Source organism: Canis lupus, chromosome 17 (genome assembly GCF_048164855.1).
Source record: "Canis lupus baileyi chromosome 17, mCanLup2.hap1, whole genome shotgun sequence".
Classification (NCBI taxonomy): Eukaryota; Metazoa; Chordata; class Mammalia; order Carnivora; family Canidae; genus Canis; species Canis lupus.
Genome location: NC_132854.1, coordinates 11,301,209 through 11,316,721, shown reverse-complemented (window position 1 = coordinate 11,316,721; position 15,513 = coordinate 11,301,209). Strand labels below are relative to the sequence as shown.

The window sequence follows — 15,513 nt, the reverse complement described above, 5'->3', positions numbered from 1 at the left end:
AGAATATATATTGGGAATAAACAGAGTAGAAGAATTGAAAGCCAAATACCCTGCCAGGCTTTTCAGTTGGTTCTGAAGCTTCCAGTGGATCTCTGATTAGCAATGCATGAAGCAGGATGAAAATGCAAAGATGAGGCCTACAAATGTAGTCCCAGGTAGGCTCTCCCCTTAAACCTACTCTTTTTGTGACTACTTTTCCATTTAATTTTCCCCAGATTCTTCTTCCAAGGCCAACTTTCTGTTAAAGTGAAAATATTCTATAGACCTAGGAAGTAAACAATAGAGGATCAATCTGCTTCCTTTACCCCTTCTAAGTATGAAGCGAAGTCTGATTGTTATGCAATGAATCCACAGAGGCAAAGGGCTTGATCGGCTTTATGGCTCCTAGGGACCCCATTATTGTGATTGGGGTCTCTGTGGTGATTCCTTCTGGGATTCATTTTTCCCCCTTTGCCTGATTGGTACCAGCTTGTTCTGGCTTTTGAAAGCTTGCATAGATCATTAAAGGGTAATCTGTGGAGGCCGTGGTCGGTGTTCCTGGACATAGCGACAGGAATTGTGTTAATGTTGTCTTTGAAATTGGGGTGTTGGGAAAGATCCAGAAGTTTTCTGTTTGTAGAAAAATTTGATATATTAAAATGAAGCATTTTTAGAACTCGGCATTTTATTACAGGTTACTTTGTGCATAGAGGAAATACTAGCCTAGCTATCTTTAGAAGATTAAAAATGTGCTGCTAATTCTACATTTTGAGTTTACTTTCATATACATGGAAATTTGAGTTGTAAAAATCTAGGTATTGCAAGTTGTGTGTGTTTATCTACTTATTTATTTTTGTGCTGCTTTCTAAAATGTTGAATTTAATAAGTTTTTTCATAATTAATGGTTAGAATCAAAAGTGAATGAATTTATGACTGCAGTATTAAAAGACATTAAAAACCATGAGTACTCAAGTCAGATTATTTTATGTTAAATTCAGGTTAGATATGATTTAGCTTTTGAATCATTTGACCATGAAGGTATATTAGCCACGGTTTATTAAACCTTTACTTTTTTTTAGCTAGAGTTTTAATAGAGGAGCAACATAGTTTTGGAGTTCTTTATATGTATGAAAGTAAAGATGGGACTTTGAGAATATTAGTTTAGTGATGTTCCAATCAGTACTTGAGGCCTTTGCAAAAATGTAACAATAAATTTACCTTCTAGATGACTACTTGAAACTATTCTTTCTGGATGCTTGCCAGATAAAACCCCATGAGATTAAGTTCTGGAAAATCACTTGCAAATTTGTGGGGGGCTATCAGTGACTTTGAATATTTAACTGTCCAAACTGTCATCTATGTGTGTTCTCTAAGTGCTTTGGATAAAAAAAAAATTAGAAGTTTGTCAGCCAGTTAGAATTAAAGGTGACATCTGCTTTTAATTGGTGTTTTATTTTCTTCCAAGTCAGTAAAAATTCAGTAAGACATGAATGATCAAATTTTGCAATGCTAAGCAACTTGTCAAGCAATGGTAAGCACTACCTTGAGCGTTTGTACAGATGGGAAATGTTAAAATGTTGATTAATCATCCCAGCTCTGATTACGGTTTTAGAAGGCTAAAGCTTGTGTAACCATTGCCAGCTTTCTAGTGTCAGAATAGCATTCATTTGTTAATTTTGTAGGCTTTTTTCAATTACTGGCAAATTGCCTCTTGTATAACGTGTGTTTAGTTTTAGTGATACATGGTTAGTAGACTTGGGGTCAGATAAAGAAATGTAGGATTCTTCTGTTTCTCAAGTCCATTATTTATTTAGTAAACACCTTTAATTCAATTCTTTGTAGTAAAAAAAAAAAGTCCCAAAGTGAGCTTTAAGATAGTATTCTTTTCTACACACTCATGATGTGTTGAGAAGGGTGTATCTGTTTGAATTTTGGCAAAGGAAACCTTGCCTTGGCCCCCTGTTGAAAGAGAAAATTGATCATTTCTGTTTTTACCATTTCCAAACCATTTTAACGTATAAGATGTAAGGAAATTGTTCCTTCTAGAAGTGCATGTAAAAATAGCTCAAGACTTTAGACATTCTTTTTTTAATTTATTTATTCAGAGAGAGAGAGAGAGAGAGAGAGAGAGAGAGACTGAGAGGCAGAGACACAGGCAGAGGGGGAAGCGGGCTCCATGCAGGGAGCCTGACGCGGGACTCAATCCTGGGTCTCCAGGATCAGACCCCGGGCTGCAGGCGGCACTAAACTGCTGCGCCACCGGGGGTGCCCGACTTTAGACATTCTTTTTTTTTTTTTTTTTTTTTTTTTTTTGACTTTAGACATTCTTAAAGCTAAAAAAGACCCAAGGAAATATTCCCATCATACTGATTACACTTTTATTTTCTTGTTACTGAAAACTTGAGCATGGTACTAAGTGGTCTCTTTATATAAAGTGTGTCTTTAAAAATTTCACTGTGGGGCACCTGGGTGACTCAGTGGTTGAGCGACTGCCTTTGGCTCAGGGTGTGATCCTGGTGTCCTGGGATTGAGTCCCACATCAGACTGCCTGGGTGGAGTCTGCTTCTCCCCCTGCCTATCTATGTCTGTCTGTCTCTCTCTGTGTCTCTCATGAATAAATAAAGTCTTAAAAAAAAAAAATTTCACTGTGAAGGATATTTTTTCCCCCTGCTAATTACTAAATAAAAGTAGAGATTTCCCTTTTCCTATTTGAATAAATCTGTATTTTAGAGGTAGAATTCCGTTTTAAAAGTGGTTAGGACTTGAAGCAACATATCTTAGATTACTTTAATATTACTAGACTTCAGTTGATTTCAGGTCTTCTTTTTTGTTGTTCACTTCTGAATATCTGATAAATATTCTATGTAGTAATATATTTTTCCTACAGAAAATGTTGGATTATTTAATTTGATAAAAATTTCCTGCCCAGTTACTTGGATATTGTATAGATTTATTTCAACTTAAAAAGTAGACAAGATGCTTATGTAAATTCACCTTATAGTTGATAAGTGGCATCTTAAACCCAGGAGCCAAATTTAGCAGTTTTTACATGTTTTTAGAATATAGTTGAAAAGCAGAAAATTTAGATTTTCCAGCTTAACTGTAGAAAACATATTGATGTCTGATAACTTCAGGATTCATTGCCCCTGTACATTTTCAAGTTATTATGATTATTTTTAAAGATTGCATTTATTTATTCATGAGAGACAGAGAGAGGCAGAGACATAGGCAGAGTGAGAAGCAGGCTCCACAGAGGGAGCCAAGTGTGGATAATGCCCTAAGCCCAAGGCAGATGCTTAACTGCTTAACTGCTGAGCCACCTAGGCATCTCCATCTTTCAGGTTATTTGCTTTTCAATGCATAAGGCTTTAATTTACCTCCTACTGACAACTCCCAAGTGGGTTTTTCAGAATTTTTAAAGTGGACTACTAGAGCTGCTCTACAGCACTAGCTTGGGTTGCTGGTACAGACTCTCCCAAATCTAGAATGATGGGAGGTTCTGGCAACACCTACTGGCAAATGTTTTTCTTTTTAAAAATCTAATTATTTGCGTGAGAAAGAAAGCTAGCACAAGCAGGGGGAGGGGTAGAGTGGGAAGGATAAGCAGACTCCCCTCTGAGCAGGAAGCTTGTGGGGCTCCATCCCAGGACCTTGAGATCAAGACCTGAGCTGAAGACAGATGCTTAACCAACTGAGCCACCCAGGCACCCCTAGGCAAATGTTTTTAGATATTTTCCCAGGTACAGCATTAAAATTTTCTATATTATTTTTGTTTCTTTGAATCTTGTTTTAATGTCTGTTTATTTTAAGAAATTACTTAGATATAGACATAAGGCTTTTTTTTTTCACTTGTTAACAAATTTTTTTCTGTATGGTCTTTTTTTTTACCTTGTATTTTACATAATAATCATAAAGTTAAATATTTATAGCTTGAAGTAATTATTACTTCTGTAAATAACTGATTTTATAAGGTAGAATTTATATGCTGATAAAAGCTGTTATATATATATTTTAATTTAAATTTTGTTAGTTAACATATAGTGCAATATTGGTTTCTGGAGTAGAGTTCAGTGATTCATTGTGTACATACCACACCCAGTGCTCATCACAACTAAGTACCCTCCTTAATATCCATCACCCATCTAGCACCCACCAGAAACTATTGTTGAATAGTATCTCATGTGCATTCTTTTAGAGATGCTCAGTGACTTTCGTGTCCTCCTTCTCTGCTTGCTGTGTTTTTAAGGAATGAGAAACCGTTCAATCTGTATTTTACTGAAAAGAAGACTAAAACCTATAGCTGATATTTGAATTGGGACAAATAATTTACTTTTTTTGGCCCCACATGCTCTCATGATCTTTTAGGAAATGGAGATCAAGATAGATTTGGCTGGTTAATCATTTTTAAGTTCAGTTTGGTCATATACAAATACACATAAACATACAAATACATGTACATATACAAACAGTTATGATAAGTAGAAAAATTGAAACTCCACACTGAATATGACAAGAAACAATGCTCTCGAAGTAGGTAAAGTCTCACTCCTGCCCACCTGCAGGACATAGCTCTGTGAAATGAAGCTATCTTCTAATTTATACTTTGCAAATCATAGACTTTTTAGTAAACACCATTTTTACTGTGAAAGATTAATACCAAGAATTATTCCTCTTCCCACAATGGTTTATTTTTCTAAATCCAGATTATTCAATCTTGAAAAACCCTCTAGTAAGTCAGCTCATGGGAACATTTTACCTTCAAGTCCCAAGAACAGTTAGTAGATGGATGTGGATACAAGGAGAATATATGGTATTCCAGTTTAAAGTGGTCACTTGAAGTTCTGTATCCTTTGATATCTTCCACCAGTGTTAATTACTTATACGCTTCTTTAACTTTCTGTCTGGCTAGCAGGTGATGGTTATACTACACAGACATGCTTAAATGAACGCTGTGTATGTCAGGTGTGCAGGTGAGCATGCACTCTCACACATTTTAGTGGATGGTTTACTTGTCCAACACTGTTTCTATGATGGTGATTTATTTAAGCCAGTCAGTGATCACTTTATCTTTCCTGATGATTACTGATTTAGGGATGAGTTGGTGAAGGCCTATGTCAGTTTGGGTCAATGGAACATGAGAAGATTTTTTGAGATTCCTAGAAGAGAAACTTTGTCATTCTTAGAGAGTTGCATTGAATAGCAGAATAATATATTCATTATTCATGAATAGCCTTCTCCTCCTCTCCCCTTTCTCCTCCCACACTTTTTGTGAATGAGAGGGCTTGGTGCTGCTGGCAGCCATATTGTGATTGTGAGGATAGCTAGCCTAAGGATAGAGTTGGCTTACAGAATGGGGGTAGATCCAAGAGAATGGCAGAGAAATCAAGAACTGTGAGATGTACTTTTAGAAGAATTTCTGTCTAGAAGGTTGGTGGGGTGTGTTGGGGGAGGGGAGAGTTGGGATGTTTCATGGGTTAATAGCCTGTTGTATTTGATTAGATATTTATTGAAAAGTTTTCCTATCTCATTGTGCTAGACATTGAGGAATTAAGTTAAAAAATAGAGCACAGAACTTGCTTTTCTAGGAAACTTTTTTTATGGGCATTGGCTTTTGATTTGTTTTAAGACTATTTTTGCATTGAGTTTGGGGACTGAAAAAAATACTCCATTATTAATATTTAGTGAAAATTGTAGAAACTCAGAGCTTTAAGGCATAAACTCTTACTTATTAGGTAACCAGTCTCAGGACTGTGAGTTGCTTCAAGGATGTTGCCAGACAGCCAACTATTTGCATATCTATCATAAATGGGTGTGTTGACAGATCCAAGAATTAGAAGATAGGTAGGCTTGAGCAAAGTATTAGAAACAGACTATCCAGCTGTTAGCTCTTTGTTTCTCTCTGTTTTTGCTTCTTTCTGCATGCCTGTCCACTTTCATCTTCTGCTTCCTTGCTCGTGTGGCCCCGTGGAACACCTGGAGCTTAGGTGTTTGAGGTCTTGCATCTTGAAAAGAGGAAAGCCTCTTCTTTCTGTCCTCATACCTAGGAAAGGGACTATGATAGATGTAGTTTGGGTTAGCTGCTTTTTGCTTCAATTGTCTATGTTCAGGGGGCAAGAATATATCATTCAAAAGGGATCTTTTGCTGTGTTTGGGAAGTTGAGGGATCTTTTGCTGTGTTTGGGAAGAGGACAATTCAGCAAAGTTGTGAGCTGGGTAACTGTGCCACAAAATGTGTTCTACCCCTTGATTATAGGACAGTGTGATAATTTCAGCAAAGTATGTCTAGTGTAGGTGTTGCATGAAAGTAGAAGTTAATTCTGATAGGTTTGGGATTGGGTTTGCTGGAGAGAAAATTGTCCAACTTTATATGAGAGGTGTATGTGTGTTTAAGGATTAGTGAAGAGTATTTTTATAGTTCCTGGTTTCCTCCCTAGGAATTGACACCTGTCATTAAAGCCATGTGCCCCTATAAAGCTATGTTTCATGACTGTAGCTTTTTCAGAGTTACAAAGTATACATGTAGAAGACCATCATGGACTTCTTGAGCAAGGAGAAACTTAGAACTTAACTAATTTGATTGTTTGGCATGTATCTGATTGTTTGGCATGCATCTTTTGGTGTGACAGTGCTGATGAATACAAAGATGGAGGTTCACTACATTGAAGAAGTTTGTGGAGAAGAGATGGAACAGGGAGGAGGTTAGCTCATCAGGTTGTCACAGATGGCCTGTGGGGAAATCAGATGAAGAGATTAGTTTTTTTTTTTTTTCAAGATTTTATTTATTTATTCATGAGAGACAGAGAGACAGAGACATAGGCAGAGGGAGAAGCAGGCTCCCCGTTGGCAGCCTGATGCAGAACTCCATCCTAGTACACCAGGATCATGACCTGAGCCAAAGGCACTCACTCAACCACTGAGCCACCAAGTGCCTCGGAGAGATTACTTTTGATCGGGGAAGAGTGTGTCGGAAAGTCTCATAAAGAGGGTAGCATGTAGGAAAGTCTCATAAAGAGGGGAGCGTATAAACTAGGACTTGAAGACAGGTAGCATTTAGAGGAAAAGCATGGACATACAAAAGGGGAAAGGACGTTTCAGGCAGGGGATTGATTTTTCTTGGCTCTCCTTTTGAAATAAGCTTGGAATCTGAGCACTTTTCACTATTTCCTGCACTACCATCTATTCCAGTCACTAGCATCTCTCGTCTGCATCACTGCATTAGCCTCCTAATTGCTCTCCAGGTTTCCATGCTTACCTCCCTCTAGGGTTTACTCAAAAACTAGTCAGAATAATCTGTCAACATTCAAGTCAGATATCAAAGCATTTCTTGGCTAAAAACCAAACCACAAAATACCTTTAATTGGTTCCAATTTCATTCAGAATCAGAGCCAAAGTCCTTCAAGACACTCACCACCCTCCCTATACTGTTCTGACATAACTATTTTACTCTTACTCATCTCCTTTGCTTTAGTTCTCTTTTGAGAGAAGATATACTTAACAATCTCAGGGTCTTTTCACTTGCTAGTTTCTTTGCTTAGAACACCGTGCCTCCGATAGATCTTCTTTAGGCCATGATCCAAAGTTATTTTCTCAAGTGTGCCTTTAAAATTTCAGGTTACCATTTTCCTACCACCTCATACTCTTAATTCCCATTTCTTTCTTTCTTTTTTTAAAAACTTATTTATGATAGTCACACACACACACAGAGAGAGGCAGAGACACAGGCAGAGGGAGAAGCAGGCTCCATGCACCGGGAGCCCAACGTGGGATTCGATCCCGGGTCTCCAGGATCGCGCCCTGGGCCAAAGGCAGGCGCTAAACCGCTGTGCCACCCAGGGATCCCTTAATTCCCATTTCTTGATTTATTTTCCTCTGAAGTATGTATTGCTGCCTGATACGTATTTAGTAAATCACACAACCGCAGGAGTTTATTTGTTTTGATCATTACTATTCTCTCAGTGCCTAGAACTGTATCTGGTTTATATACATTTGTTTAAAGAGCAAGTAAATGAGTAAGAGGTGGATTGTCTACCTTTGTGTGTAAATTCCTTCTTAAGTAGGTAGATATTTATAAATGCAGAACTCACTTGTAACTCATCTGTGCAAGGTGGTTTATTCAGCTGGTGCTCATGATTATGATCACTGGAATTTTAAACCCTTTTATCATATAAGCCAGTGTTTGGCAAACTTCATCTGTAAAGGGCCAGATAATAAATATTTTAGACTTTGCAGGCCATAATGTCACAACTGTTTAACTCAGTTGTAACTGCACAATTATATATTTTAACATGTCATGAAATACTCTGTTTTTAATTTTTTTTCCAATTACTTAAAAATGTCTCTTTTTAGTTGGATGGGAATTGACTACTTGGTACTCTGAGTGTGGTGTTTGAAACAGCTGCGTATCTATACAAATATATTTAATCTAGTGCAAATTCACTATTTTGTTGGTAAGCACATACTTAGTTATAGCCATTAGAAAGAGACTCTGGGTGAATCAAAAAGCATATGGTAGAGTTAATCTGTACTAGTGGATGGGGAGTAGAGAATGATAGGGAAAATTTAACAAACAGGGATGATACAGAGGTAATCTTAACATGTGTTGTGTAGTTTGAATGTGTGGGGCCCAGTAGTCCTTTTCAGTAACTTTCGATTTACATTCTCTTCAGTGCACATCACTTGAGAATGTGAACAATGAATTCAGAATGCTGTGGAGGAATTATTTTCAGAATTAAACATCTTCCGTGGATTGAGAATTAACTGCATTGATAAAATGTATGTAAAGTATAGTAGCTTATGTAAACATTACTGTTAGAGTTATAAAATGTATGGTTTCCCCAGAAGATTTGAATTATGTTCTTGAAGAGGCCAAAGATTCACCCTCCCAGCCCCAGATAGAGTGGGGCAGAATCTGGCAACCTACTAGATGTGGGATTGAAGCATTAGAGGTATAAACACACTCCATTCTATGGCTACTTGATAATTCATACCTGCTGATTGCTAATGTTTAAATTTATGGATTAGGTATTATTCTCTCTGATGAAAAAATTGGAGAAACAGGGTAAGCATGTAAGAGGGAACCAGAATTATGTCTTAGCATGTTGAGACTAACATGGGGAAAAGGAATTCTTGGAAGTAAAAGTCAAATGGGATCTGTGAAAGAAATGAGGGATCCCTGGGTGGCGCAGCGGTTTGGCGCCTGCCTTTGGCCCAGGGCGTGATCCTGGAGCCCCGAGATCGAATCCCACGTCGGGCTCCCAGTGCATGGAGCCTGCTTCTCCCTCTGCCTGTGTCTCTGCCTCTCTCTCTCTCTCTCTCTCTCTCTCTCTCTGTGTGACTATCATAAATAAATAAAAATTAAAAAAAAAAAAAGAAATGAGATTTTTAGGCAGATAGATGGATTAATGTTAATTTGAGTCTGTTTTCGTGAAGCTGACCACAAGGTGGGGATGTATTTTGTGTGATCTCTGGATGACCTGTGATCTTCATCCCAAGTTGTTGCAATAGGAAGACTTACATTATTTTGAGTAGCTTTTTAAAATTTTATTTAGAAACTTACAGATGAATAGTTTGAAACAATTATTTTATAGATATATCTTGACTTTGAGCAGTATAAACAATGGTTATAATTTTTTTTGTTTCCTAATAGTGTAAGATTCTTATTTTAAACCCATAAGGTCACACCTTTCCAGGCTAAGGTAATTTCTATGCTATCTTCTCATCCAAAAAAAAAAAAAAAAAAAGCCTCAAATCAATTTATGTGTGGTTAATTGGAAAATTCTTCATAGATTGGACAAACATATTGGAAAAGGACTCTTTTGAGGGCTTTATTATAGGTAGCCTAAAGAATTGACAGAAGACTATTTTAAATTACTTGCATTTCATGAGGTGTTAGCCTTTATTTCCTGTTAGGTCTTAACTAGGGTCTAGCCTCCTCTTATAATCACTGGAAATTGCTGGTGACTGATGACTCCTATGTCATCTGAGCACTGTTTTCTGATTGGCATGGTGGGTGGACCTTAGTGTTCTATGGAAATGCCTTGGCATGTCATCCCAGTTTATGGATTTCATCCCTGATGGCAGTTTATATGTTCTGCTCACTTGTCACATCCTCGCTGTTCAACTTCTTGTGTGGATATTGATGCCAAGAATTGAAAAAGACTTTTGAAGTATTTGTAATTAAATAACAATGTTAAACCAGAGTTGAAGTCTTGGTTAGTAGAATAACTGCAGTGTCAAAATTGAGCTTCTAAAACAGAAAAACATCCTAAACCACAGAACTTTATAACATGAACAGTAGTACTCCAAAAACACCTTTTTTGTTTTCAAAGTGAGATATTAAAGGTGATAATAACATGAGTAAACTGTTTATAGTCGGTTAGAAGTATTAGTACATGACAGTAGAGATTATATAGGTACATGTGAGATTTTAAGTGCAGAGTAGTTTATCACAAGAGATTATATGATTGGTTTGGATCTGATCTACTGAAGATAACTCTAGGTCCAGGTACAAAATGTCTTCCCTTGGAGGGTCACCCTGATTGTTTTACTAATAAGTCCCTACTAGGCAGAATGAATCCTATTGTCCATGTAACCAAGCCTGCTTTTTGGTTCCGTATTGCAGTGGAGTTTTCTGGTCTGAAAAGCCTTCTAGTTATCTTTGTCTATTCCCCTCTCTTCCTCATTGATTCATTCTCCCGAAATCCATTGCCAGATCTCCTGTTAGTATCGCTGCTGCATTTCTTGCCTCTTTCCTCCCACTGGATCCCACTGCTGCTCCAGAACCTTCTCATTTTCTCCTTTTTTACCTGGGCCACTTCAGTCTTTCCTCCTTGGAGCCATCTCAGTGCTGCTAACATGCTGATCTTCTGAAGTGCTTCAGAACTCTCTGGAAGTTCTGCATTCATTCCTCACGTGGGCCATTCACAACACTGATTTCTGTTGGTCTAGCAATACCATTTGTGTTTCCCTTCTCTGCAATTTCTGTTACCAGGGGAGATCTGCTGCTGTGTTGTGATAGTCATTTCAAAGAACTTTTGTCTGTAGAACATCTTTTCCTTTTGGAGGACGGTGTCTTGCTCTTTTTTTGGAAGAAGGCTCACCTCTATTTTAGTTACATCTTGGAAGGGCATGCAACTATCCAAGCAAGCAGGGTTTTTGGCTGAGAGGAAGGAGCCAATTGAGAGGAAGAGCTAAAAGGTGTCGGGGAAAGGTCGGTTTAGCCTCTTCAGGAAGTGTCTGAATTAGTTGGGGCTCAGGGGTTAACAGCAGTAGGACTTGTTCTCTGGAACAAGGCTCCCTGAGTGTGTTAAACATATGTACCCAGGAAGGCAGGCAGGGATTCCTCACCAGCTAACAGTTGGACTTATAATGGACTTCCATAGCCCTTTATATTTATGTAGCAGCTTACTCTGGGGCCCCTTTGTTTGTTTGTTTGTTTTTTAAGATTTTATTTATTCATGAGAGACACAGACAGAGACACAACACAGGCAGAGGGAGAAGCTGGTTCCACGCAGGGAGCCTGATGTGGGACTTGATCCCAGGACCCTGGGATCATGACCTGAGCCAAAGGCAGACACTCAACCACTGAGCCACCCAGGTGCCCGTGGGGCCCCTTTGTCCTATGTACCTTACATTTATCAATTCATTGAATCCTCACAGGTTCAGAAACAGGCACACAGTGGTTAAGTAATTCGTCAAAGGCCAACCACGTAGTTTATGGTACAATTGGAGTTCAGGCAGGCTCCACAGTCCCTGCATCAACTATTATACTCTATTGCTTTTAACTACTGCCTTTCTTTCAAGAAAATGATTAAAAAATTTACCTGACAATTTTTTTTTTTTTTTTAAATGATTCAAGTGGCATGGGAGGTGAGGAGTAAATAGATAGTGTCTGTTGAAACTTTAGAACTTCAAAAGGCTATGTCAGGGTGGTGATCACGTACATTTGAAGAGAGTCACATTGCTGGTAAAACATTTTAAGAATATCATTTTGCTGGGATTTATGTTTATGCATAGTGGATGTTGATGTAAAATGAAGCTTAGCCTATTATATATGATGTTCATTTTCTCCCTCCTCAGTTGCAAGCTTGACTTTAATAAAGGGAGAAGATTGGATTCTCAAATCTCATTTATCAGAAGTTAGGAAGGCCCTGGTCGGACTTTCTGAGAAAGACAGAAATATTAAGTAATCTGAGCATGTTAAAATTGTAGCATATCTCACATAACTGAAGGGAGAAATTTTCTGAAGCAAAGGGCAGGGAATTTTTGAAATATTGCACTCCATGTATGATAAACTTACATTAAGTTGGCTCACGAAGTCTCTACTCATGTTTGCTTTATTCCAATTACCATTATGAGTTTCCCAGAATATTTTAGACTTACTCTATTAGAGTACTCATTCTGGATTGTGATTTTTTTTAGAAAAAAAAAAAAAAAAGATCTTTAAATTTTATTTACTTGAAAGAGAGCGAGAGAGATAGAGAGTGTGTGTTTGTGCACAGAGGGGGAGGGAGAAGCAGACGCCCTGCCCTGCTGAACAGGGAGCCTGACTCTAGGCTCAATCACAGGACCTCAGGATCATGACCTGAGCCAAAGGCAGATGCTTAACTGACTGACCTACCCTGGATTATGATTTTAATTGCTTGTTATTTTACATCTTCCTAGTTGCTGCCTCAACTAAGAGGGTGATAACAGTTCTTCTTATCTGTTATTTTATCCCTAGACTTAGAACAGTGCCTCAAACAATAGGTAAGTACTTGGGAGGTGTTTGTGGAATGAATGCATGATTAGCTGTTGAGTTGGATACCAGAGAAGTCTATAACTGAGATCTGGTTGTTGTTGACCTTAAGAAAAAGAGGAGACCCTTCTGGATGAGCACTGGTTGCGTGTGATCTTGTCGTCATTCTCTGATGACCACTTGGCCCTTTACAGGCCAGTGAGAGATGTTTTCCTATGGACTTAAATGTTTGCTTTCCCGTGCTGTTTTTCTAAATCCTAGTTGTCTTTTTCCCCTCAAATGCTTCCCTTTTTGTAAAGCCTTCCTTGATTTCTACATTGCATGGACTCTGTTCATAATAAGTGCTTTATTTATTACTTTTTTTTTTTCCAGTGTCTTTACTATTCTCTGCCACGTATTGCTCCTTTTGTTTGGCACATATTTTTCTACTAGACTGTAAACTCCTTGTGGGTAAAAACCAGGTCTGTCCAAACCATCATGCTTCTTCTGTGAGTCGAGAGGGGGCACAAATCAGGTGGATGCTGGGGTAATGGTCCTGTCCCAGGACTCTTTTGGGCACACCTTATGTGTGATGGGTGTTGAGTAGTCAGTGCATGGTCTTTGACTTGGTGAGTAAGTACGGGCTGCCTGAACCTGTTCACAGTGTGTGAGACAACAGGAGAAGGTAGTAAGGTTGGAAGCTTCTTCCTGGCACTTTACCTGTTTATTGGTGACAGTGGGCAGTTTATTAGTGACAGTTGGACAATCTCTTGGATTCTTGGATCCTCATTTTACTAACATGCTCAGTAGAGGGGATGATTTATGTCCTCTGGTTTCTTGGCCTACCACCCCACCCCCACCCTGAGAAACAGATATTAAAAAGAATTTGAAATGTCCTACCACACTGTAAGATACCACTCTGGAATTCTAGAATAAAGTAAAGACTTTCTAGTTTTGTAAACAAACTAGAAGCTGAAGACTGAAGTGTTTATCTACGAAGTGGGTTTTAGGATAAAGGAAGCCTTAATATGATGCCCTGTAAACAATGTTAAATAAGTAAATTTAAAAAATATATTATTAATGTTAGTGAGTTCCTTTTTCTTTTACTCTCTTTAAACTTAAAAAAAAAAAAGAAAGTTTCCCACCTAGAGATAAATTAACCTCTACTCGGGTCATTCCTCTACATCTTTTTTTTTTTTTTTTTCCTCTACATCTTATTGTCATTTTCGCCTCATTGCATCTTCGTTAATGACCAAACAGAAGGGTGAAAGTAGCAGGTTGGTGGGTTAGACTATGCTGAGTAGTGTGAGGAATTCCCCAGTTGTTCTCGGCAATTAATTGGAAATCATGATCTCTGCTTTTTTAGCATCCCATTCAGTATTTGAAATAAGCCTTATAATGTCAGTGATCTTAGAGCACGGCAATTAAATGTGCCAACAGAAAAGCATATCCCAACTGTAGGTGGAGCATGCTTTATTCAAACCATATGACTTCTTTCTGTCCAGTGGTGGTACCGAGAACTTGATGTATTCCAGAAAGCAGTAAATTGAGTGAGTGCGGAAGGACTTCTACTTGTAGTAAATTTTTAAAGAAATTTTTTTTTTTTTATAATTTTTTTTTTTTTTAATTTTTATTTATTTATGATAGTCACAGAGAGACAGAGAGAGAGAGGCAGAGACACAGGCAGAGGGAGAAGCAGGCTCCATGCACCGGGAGCCTGATGTGGGACTCGATCCCGGGTCTCCAGGATCGCGCCCTGGGCCAAAGGCAGGCGCCAAACCGCTGCGCCACCCAGGGATCCCAAATTTTTAAAGAAATTGACAAATATTTTCAAAAGAAATAGAAACAGTACATAATTCATATCATATCCCAGAGCAATTTTTAAAAAAATAAATTAAATTTGATATCTAACATTTAGACTAAACAAAAGCTTTCAAGCCTTTCACCAGCTTACCACCTGACTCCTTTTACTCACTCCTGGCAGTAAATATTAATGGACTGTGAAGAATAGGAAGGTATCTTCATTAACATCCTCTCATACTAACTGAAGTATTATTAAATCTTAAATTTTTTTACTGACATTGTAAAGTTGCTCATCTAATTTCATAGTTACTATACGGTATATTCCAAAATTGAACTGGGAAAGTATTCGTTTTCAAAAGTACCAATTAGTTTTAGTGTTCATGAAACATTAAAAATAATTGGATCAAGGAGAAATGAAGGCAACTCATTTTTAATGTCCAGACTGTAGGGATATAAAATATTTTATGTGAAGTGCAAAAGAAGATGATTACAACTTCATAACTAATTTCTCTGGCCAGTTTACATAAGGAGAACCTTAACAATACATATATATTTAAATGTGAAGCTTCTTACTTTGTCCTTTTAAAGTATGCATTCTAAAAGAAAAACTTTAAAATTTGTACCTGCATCGTTAATGAAAGCATTATTACTATTATAATATAAATTAAATTCTTGAAAATTCCAGGTAGCTGAGTGATAAATTTAACAATTTCGTCTGAGAAAACTGTCATTCAACTGATCATCAGTATTTTGCCAATGTATTTTTTTTAATGTTCTAAATATTAAAACTAGAATTTCTTTAAAGGAGGGAGGCTGAGCTTTATCCCAATGTCCGACTTTTTAGTTAACTTTAATTTTCTTAATGTGTTGCTAAGGAAATTATTGAATTCATTTTCTCTGGGTGTCGTCACTTTGCTTTTCTTTGATTCTTGCCATTGCAACCAGTCTTGAGATTTTACATGATAAAGGAAATCTGTGGAACTAATCCTAGAAACGTCTTTCTGTTTTCTCACATA

The 15,513-nt window shown here is 37.7% G+C and overlaps 1 protein-coding gene across 8 annotated transcripts in view; it reads left to right on the top strand.

Moving 5' to 3' along the window:
• Positions 1–15,513, top strand: part of PCCA (propionyl-CoA carboxylase subunit alpha) — a 462,660-nt gene that overhangs the window by 140,163 nt on the left and 306,984 nt on the right. The window contains exon 1 of one of the 8 annotated variants that reach the window (XM_072782485.1): positions 8,653–8,751. The exons of the other annotated variants lie outside the window; for them this stretch is intronic. The gene's annotated coding sequence lies outside the window, so the exon portion shown is untranslated. Of the gene's footprint in view, positions 1–8,652; positions 8,752–15,513 lie in introns of those variants that run through there. 8 annotated transcript variants of the gene reach the window in all.